Source organism: Eufriesea mexicana, unplaced genomic scaffold (genome assembly GCF_001483705.2).
Source record: "Eufriesea mexicana isolate 0111107269 unplaced genomic scaffold, ASM148370v2 scaffold4744748277, whole genome shotgun sequence".
Taxonomy (NCBI): Eukaryota; Metazoa; Arthropoda; class Insecta; order Hymenoptera; family Apidae; genus Eufriesea; species Eufriesea mexicana.
In genome coordinates this window covers 246,760-254,444 of record NW_016907895.1, presented here as the reverse complement: position 1 = coordinate 254,444, position 7,685 = coordinate 246,760, and positions in this window count along the sequence as shown.

Sequence of the window (7,685 nt, the reverse complement as noted above, 5' to 3'; positions counted from 1 at the left end):
GAGCGAGCTGAGAGAGGTGCAGAACATGGCAAAAAGATTCAGCTTATTAATAAAGTGGCACTTAGTTCACGGCTACGTTTCCGGCCATCCTCGCCTCTTAGCTTTTCTGCCATTCGTCGTCCATTACGTATTTAGCCTGGCGTAATAAGCGATCGTCCCGGGGGATCGGGTAATCAGCGGGGAATCAATTTGTCGACGGAAAGCCGGCGAGATTGACGAGCGAGATAATCAGGTATCGCGCGTCGAGGAATATCGCGGCGTCTCGGCGAGCGTTTCGAACGTCCGCCCGATGATTCGATAATTCGCCCGGCCGGCCACCTAGTCTGCGGTCGTGGCCATGAGTGTATGCGCGAATCCGTGCTGGAAAAAATAAACGAAAACGGACGTGATCGCGCGGCACGGTACCCTCTTCTCCGTGCCGGTCGATGTGCTCCTTAGTTACGTGGGCGCTAAGCAGCGATATATCACCTGCTCGGTATTCACCAGGCAAATCGACTTTTATTGCTTTATAGCGCTTGTAAGCCGGCCGCTGCGGACTACGTACCGTGGCGCACGTGTAATCTGGATGTAAGGAGCTCGTTATTACGCCGGGCCCATTCACGACGCGACTTCTTCTTAACGATGGACAGCACGCCGTAATGGCCGGCCCGAGTCTGGTCACTGGATTAGCTGTCGCGGGCTGACGACGTTATCGTCGCTTCTTTTCTCCCCCCTTCCGTTATTTCGTTTCGTCGTCGTCGTCGTTATTTTCACGGTGATTCGGAGCTTTCGGGAGAATCGGGTGGGCCTATGCCCGAACGAATGCGCGGGAAAATCGTCGTGCCGGAGATTTAATTATGGAAAATAGGACGAATCGGTGCTACACTTCATTCCCGTCGAGATTAACACCAAAAATTCAGAGTTCCGTATCCCTATACGAAAAGAACGCGATAAAACGGCGGCGTTGGTCACCACGAGACGGAGGAACATCGACGCCTTTGTATTTTTTCGGGACGTTTCTTTGCTCGTCCGGCGAGCTGTCACCGTTCGACCGCTCAATCCGCGTGATTAACCTTCGATAGACCCCGTCGTGGACAATTTTCCACGATCGCGAGTTCATTTACCAGCACCCTCCTCCGGTACGCGTATCACGAACACGAGCGCGGGGATCGAGTCGGGCACGAATGGCGTGTTTTCCTTATTGGCTGATTGAATAATACATGGAACCGAATAGTATTAGAGCGACTGAACGCGACACGCGATGCCCATGACGCCTGTCATGTCGTGCAGGTCATGCGTCACGGTTTTGACGAGTTGTTTAGCCCGGCCGATTTATCGACCGGGATGGAGAGCGTTCCGCCAACGATCCGATCTCTTGTCTCTCTTTCGCCGTGCTCCAGCGATTAATGACACCGCCGGAGATAAGGGACCGGGGATTTATGAGGAATTTTCTAGGCCGATGAATCATATTTCGCGCGAGAATTATGTATTTCGAGAGCGCTTGTCGAAAGAGAATTACACGCACCTCCGGGGTCGTTGTTGGCTCCAGATACTGTCATTAGATCGCATACCGAGATAGAGCGTAGGAGTTCGTAACAACGCGAAAGAATACCCGAAACAGCTGTCAAACGTTTAGCTCTGACGCATACGGTGTCTATTAGCCCTTTGACTGCCACGCCGAAATCACACGCGAGTATTTTTATAATCCAAAGCATATAAGCGATCCTTATGTCACCGATGACCACCGTGGCCTCACGGAAGAAACCGTGACCGGTCATATATGACCAACGTGGCAGTCAAGGCGTTAATCCGTCAACTTCCCATGATCCTTAAACAGAGACTAGCGCACGAGGTGAAAAAAGGATCTAGATCCCGTCGACCATGAGATCCACCAACGCCTCCAACCCCCAAACGTATAATCTGGTCGCGATGGCGCGAGGAGTTTGACCGCTGGCACGATTCACTGGCCCGTTCGTCGCGAATTTACAGCGCGGAGAACAAGGGAGGCGGTTTCTTGACACGAGGCAAGCTGGCCAACGCATAAATCACAATGAAACGCACGGCTCATTATACTCGCAGGCACTCGTGTAATTGCGACGGGCGTGTCCACGCGTATTTACCCGTACAGATGCGGTGTTTCGGTGCGAGCCAACTCGCGCGACCGACTCGTGTACCATCCTCTCTTTCCTCGCCACGAGTCCCGTCGAATCCGAGCCGGAAATGCCCAGCCGGATATGGGCGGGACGCGTGCCGTGGCCTTAAATACAACCCCGAATTATACTCTTCGTTTCAAGTAATTGTACTCACCGTGACGTCCGCGCTGCGCTGTTCTTCGTACCCAGAGCTGCATCAAGGACGATCCTCCGGACGCTCCGATGACAGCCACTCACTGACGAAATCTGAAAAATCGAAGAAATCAACGTTAGCGTAAAAAGAAGAACGTTTTCCAAGATGAGGGTTCGATGGTTTTCAAATATTTGGAGAATCGCGTGGAGAAAGGAGACGAAGGAGTACGCAAGAAGTTGTCAATCTACGCGCTGCACGGACCCCTAACTAGCCCCAACCCAAATGAAACTCGCGATCATGGTTTCCGTTGCGGTTTTCACCGGCGGTATTTACGGTCCACTGGAGAAACAAATTCGAGTACAAAGAGAGTCAAACAAAAGAGGGTTTGCTCGAACTACCTGAGGACGAGACTGTCAAGGTTTCTACAACGGATTCGCAAATGTCCGGACAAATTGCTCGATAAGCACCTGTCTCGTACTTTTCATTCGCGATTTGGTCCTTGATCAACCGATCTCGAAATTTAATAAGAACCGTGACACCGATATAGGAAAGATACCGACAAAGACTCACTTGCTAACTTAAACTTTTTGAATTTATCCTCAGATAGTTTTAAGGCTGAGGCAATCAAACTGCTAGAGGCTACAAATTTTTAGTTATAAGCACTGCAGTACTTTGCAGTCTCCTTTTGCGTACTTATGATGTAGAACAATGTATCCTCTTGTATAAGTTTGTATATAATTGTGCTCCTTTTAGTTTTATTTTTTTAACACTTTGACTGCCACACATTTTTCATATGGCACACTCATGGGACCACGATGAAGCTTCCATTATCCTTACGATACAATAATGAATTATCAAAAAATAGTAGAAATTATTAATCTTTTGCACTCGAGAGGCGCCCCTCAGTCGCCATTTGATAAAATTTCGAAGCTCGATATTAATTGTAACATCAAATTTAAAATAACAGTGAGCGAGGTATCGAAATTAAATAATTCTACGTGTTAATTATTACACGATTTGTTATTTACTACTCAAAAAATACCATCAGTTTTATAACAGAAAATCATCGAGCGCAAAGGGTTAATGTCTTCTATTTATTTACGTTGTTGAAATATTCAAAAATTGATTGGATATAAATAATTTTAAATTAAATATAAATATAAATTTAAAAAATTAGTGTCGTCGGGCACTGATAATCATCATGGCTTCACTGAGGAGGCAAGCGCAGGTCACTAATGACCACCATGGCAGTCAACGTGTTAATTATTTAAAAATTAGTGTCGTCGAGCACTGATAATCATCATGGCTTCACTGAGGAGGTAAGCGCAGGTCACTAATGACCACCATGGCAGACAACGTGTTAATTATTTTTATTTTACCGTATTACTTCTTTACAAAGGGTGTGTACCCGTCAAATAAATAAATAAATAAATAAAAAATAGAAATTTGGCGAATTTCACCCATCCTGTCAAGTGGTCGCGATGGAGTTCCGAATCCAACTATTTCTATTCGCTCTTAATTCCTTTCGTGGAATCCTCGAACGGCTGTCAGGGGACAGAATAGCAGCGCGGCTCTCGATGGCCCCTGATAAATTACGGTCAAGCCGCGTTCGCTGTCACAACCCCCGTGTGAAACCAAGACTGGCGCGATCAGCCGCGAAACAATGGAAGGTGAAACGTATCCGGGGCGAGTTGCCCGCTGAGAAAGGGGAACGGCCACCCGCGGTCTTTTACACCCAAGTTCCGCAATTTTCACGCTTTTCCCTCGTTCTTTCGCCTCCCCTTTCGTCCGCGTCTTATGCAAATGGAGCGTCGCGACGACTCACCGGCGGCCAGAGCTTAACCGGTGCCCGGGTCTCCGTCCATCGGATTCGTCATGGATCGTTACTCAACGTTCACCAGAAACGAGTCGACTTTCCAGACTATAGAAGCTCGGATCCGGCTGAAAGCGTTGCTCATCGATACCCCTAACTCACGAATCGTAAATTTTTTCTTTTCTCCCCCTGTTTCAAGAATCTCGCGTTCGATTTTATTCCTTCGTAATGATCGCGGGAAAATTATAGATCATACAGCGGAGACCTGGAACTTTCGTATCCGTGTCTCGGCCATTGCGAAAAATGCGATTGCCTGTTGAATTCTTTCGCCGCGCGGAATAGGTAAATTTCCATTAGCGTGCCAGGAAATAAAATGTTTCCCGTATTTTTCTGCAACGCGATTGATTTATCGCGCCGGGCTTCGCCAATTAAGCGAGCGGATTCCGAGAAACGGAAAACGTCAGGGGTTTCCTATCTACGCGAAAGATCGACGATCTTCGATAATTCGATAAAATTGGAAAGGAGAATCGCGAATGAGTATATACGCTTCGCTGGTCGGACGGAAAGTTGCAAAAGAGCCTGTTCCAGGGCCGAGTTTCGTGTCAACAGGCGGAAACGCCGCGGCGAATCGGTTACTCGGGACATTCCGCGAGTGTCGCCGGGGCCGGTGGAAAAAATGGGAAATTACGAGGTTATCCGATGCGCGGAATATCGCGGAATATCGCGGAACCCACACGCTACGCGGCGACAGGGCCGTGGTGCAAAACGCACCCACACGGAGACTCGCGTGGCCCGCGACGAGCACCCACACCGTGGCACGGCGCGAGTTCGCATGCTGGTTTCCACACGCATAATCACCTGTCTCGTCCATCATAACCAGCGTACCTGGCCAGATGTAATGCGCCGCGGGCCCACGCAAAACCCGTCCGACATCGCAACGTTTCAACACACGCCCACGATCGGTCGGCTCGCTTTCAAAATGTCGTAAGTCAAATTGCCCCGGCCGTGCACCGTTTCATCATCCGGAACCGGGCCGCGGCTCGTGTGCGAACTCGCGTATACATCGAGGGATGATGCTCGTCGCGTCGATCGATGCGCCGTTTCGATGAAAAATCGCACCTTACAGGGGCCAGCCGGGTGTCGATGTTCCCGTTCCCCGCGAGATTTTTCCCGCCCAAATTTGACGACGAGACGAGGTCGCGATGGGAAATACTCGATTCTCAAATAGAAATTCTCTTTTTCTTTTTAGGGGTACTGTGGACACGTGGTTATCTTGGTGTGGTATCGAGTAAAATAGATGGTGACAAAATTTACCTATTTTTGGAACTAAGTTTGGGCATTACCATCTAACGAAAACGAATAAATTACGGTCAATTTTCCTCCTTGTATCGAAATTGGGATCTTAGAATATCACCTATGGGTGTCAAACGAAATTTGGAATAAATTCTTTGGCTCTGCACTATTTATGAGTATTTTACAAGGAGAGTGCAAGTCCTTCGAGTCCTTGATTTAGTTGAAACCCTTGCAGGTTTCTGGATTTAGTCATACAGTTCAAGAAAATGTCTCGTCATGGGCAACTACTCGATAGTTTTCGAGATATTATGATTAAAGATTTATTATTCTTAACTATCATTGTAGCCTAACCCCAACATCCGAAAATTGCCATTAGGCCACAGAGGCACTTGATGAATATTCGAAATAAATCTGTAATTAAGGCAATAGTAAAACTCTAATCATAAATATCTCGAAAACTATTAAATAGTTGCCTTTATAATATATTTTCTTGAAACAGATGACTAAATCTACAAACCCGCAAAGTTTCAACTAAATCTATGTCTCGAAGGAATTGCACTCTCCCTGCGAGTTATAGGATTATCTTAATTTTTGCATCGTGCTGTATAGAAACCGTGTTATAAAAGGTCCTACTGTACTAAACAAGCCGGCTGATGAGTTAAGAGGACACGAGTCACTTCTCGTCGAGTGTAAGAATGTTGAACCTTTGGTCTGTATCGATTATCCATAAAGATACGAGCAAACGTTGCGTTAAGACAGAATAAACCTGTCGGTTAATGGTCAGGTTATTGGCTTTCCTGTTTATTTCAACAGGTTGAATTAGCTCGAAGATGGTCGAGGAGCTCGACTGTATTTTGACACGTTGGTACGATCGGTTAGATTGTTAGCTAGATAACGATCGAGAAGCACTTGCGTTAGCGAATAAATCTTTTCTCGAAAGCATAATGCATCTTGTTACCGCAGAGGCTAATAAAATGGCGAATACAATGGCGCGAGTCACGCGTCGAGTCCGATCGAAAGAGATCTTTCTTCTTTTCAAATTTCTAAACAATAATTCCAACAGCTAGCAGTGATACTTATCCGACGATAAAATCGGTATTACGACAAACATTTCCCGAACTACGATAAGAAACAAATCCACCCATTTTGTAGAAAAATAAATTAAGAATGGCGGAGGATTCTTCCTCGGGGAATAAGAGAAGATCGACAAGCATCGCGTTCGATATTGTAAACCCCTGTTCGATCCTGGCGAATACAATGGCGTGACTTGTTGGTGGTTACAGAATTAAAACTTGTATGGCAGTAGAAGGTGATTTTTACAATACAAGAATATTTTATTTTCTGACTATACTTTATATAACACGACAATGGTTTCTACGTGCACGTGTTTACATTCTAACGGCTCTAGAAGGACTGAGGACTGAGGCGATGATACACAAATGACGAGGACAAACGTGGATTACATTAGTAATAACATATAAACAGAGATATCGCAATTAGAAACTTAAATTCTCCGACACGATTCGAGTATCGAGTCCGATCGAAGGATTCGTATCCAAGAAAAGCTTCCTTCTTTCCAAATTTCTAAGCAATAATTCCAATAGTTAGAATTGATACTCACCCGATGATAAAATCGGTATTACGATAAATATTTCCCGAATCACGATAAGAGAAATATCCACTCAGTTCGGTAGAAAAATAAATGAAAAATGGTCGAGGATTCTTCCTGAGAAAATAAGAGAAGATCGACAAGCATCGCGTTCGATATTGTAAATCCCTGCTCGATCCTGGCGAATAATAATGGTGCGATTCACGAGTCGAGTCCGATCTAAAGATTCGTATCCAAAAAGATCTTTCCTCTTTTCAAATTTCTAAGCAATAATTCCAACAATTAGAAGCGATACTCTCCCGACGATAAAATCGGTATTACGACTATAAAATCCACCCGGTTCGGTAGAAAAATAAACGAAAAATTGTGGAGGATTCTTCCCGAGAAAATAAGAGAAGACCGACAAGCATCGCGTTCGATATCATAAACCCTTGTTCGATGCTGAAAATATAATCATCGTAACTACTTACCACCGATCTCCGCCGGTCGCGTATTAAGTAGTTACCGCTGGCGAAACTTTTAGACATGGAGATGGCTCGTTTTCTTCGCTTTGTAATCGCGTTCTAGTTTTTCATTTTGCCCGGGGATGTTGTCGATCGCTTATTCGTGGGTCGATCGGTTTTTATTATGCGTCATGCACCATTGCTGTGTAAGGAGCCGAAGCATGCGGTTGCGGTAATCGTTTCTTATACGAATCAATTTCTA